Raw genomic sequence first — 1,374 nt, forward strand, 5'->3', positions numbered from 1 at the left:
GCAGGTCCGTGGCCACGTGTATGTGTCCACACACACACACACACACACACATGTGTCAGCAAGTCCACGTGTGTATGTGTGTAAACACATACACATACGCGCGCCTACGTGTGTGTGTACATACACACACACGCGCTGGCGTGTGTGTGCAACACGTGTGTGTGTGTAAACACAAAGACACACTCATGTTGACGTGCGTGTGTGTACACACACACGCTAGCGCATGTGTACATGTTGTGTGTGGCACACACACATGCACACAGACACACACAAGCCCACACACATACACACAGACACACACAAGCCCACACACACGCGTGCATGCACACACACACACCTTCATCCACCTCTCTCACACACACACATTTCAAATTAAATTAAATTTAAAATTAATTTTAATTAATAAAATTTAAAAGCTTTATAGAGAGCATTGACAAACTCTTTTCATTTCTCTATCTTTCTTGATCTCTATTTTCTTGTATTGCACTGGTCTCTCTGTCAAGTCTTCTTTTGCTCACTTTTCTTTCTCAAACTCTTAGCTACAATTTCTCATGAGTCATACTTATATCTATCTTCTTTAATTCTTTAGCCCAAGTATGAGAACAAGAAATCAATCCAAAAATACTGGTGCCGTGGATGAGGTTGATGTTACTACATCGCAAGAAGTCCCTTCGCGATGCACTCAAGAGACCGAATAATCTCAAGCGTTGAGTTCTTTAGATTGGATTGTGTCCATCGTAACCGGAGTAGATGGAACAACACAATCAAGTGGAGGATTGAGTCATCGTGTGGAAACTGCTACCACAATTGAAGATGTAAGAGATGAAACGTTTGAAAATGTGGTCAACAAGCACATTTCTTTGGGCTGGGTGGATTCTCATAGAGCTCCATACGATGGCAAACTTCCATGCTTGTCTCTATGTCGACTTCTTTCAAACCCCACCATCCGTACGCATGATGACCACGTGGTGGATTTGCAACTCCCATTGCAAACAAAAGCTACCAACCAACCATGGCAAGATTTATTGCTAGTGAATGGATTCCTGGGGAGGATCATAAGCAATTTTCTTGTCGTGTTCACACTTCGAGAGATCTTGCAATGTCATATGATTTGAATGAGGAGCTTCGTCAAATCCCCGAGCTTATTCACATGGTCGAGAGGTACTTTATGGTTTGGGATGGTAATCACAGATTGGAGGCAGGGACGCGATGGATGAACAAGAATGACATCCTAATTGAGAAGGCACCAAAGGTGGACTGCGTTCTTGTTGATTTTCAACCCCATGAGACAACGGAGTTTCTATTGGTTTTGGGAATGATCAATAGGTGAGCCCAACTTTTTTTTGCGAATGTAAATGCATCTTATTTTTTTGT

The sequence above is a fragment of the Adiantum capillus-veneris genome, chromosome 5 (genome assembly GCF_014529385.1).
Source record: "Adiantum capillus-veneris isolate H3 chromosome 5, ASM1452938v2, whole genome shotgun sequence".
Classification (NCBI taxonomy): Eukaryota; Viridiplantae; Streptophyta; class Polypodiopsida; order Polypodiales; family Pteridaceae; genus Adiantum; species Adiantum capillus-veneris.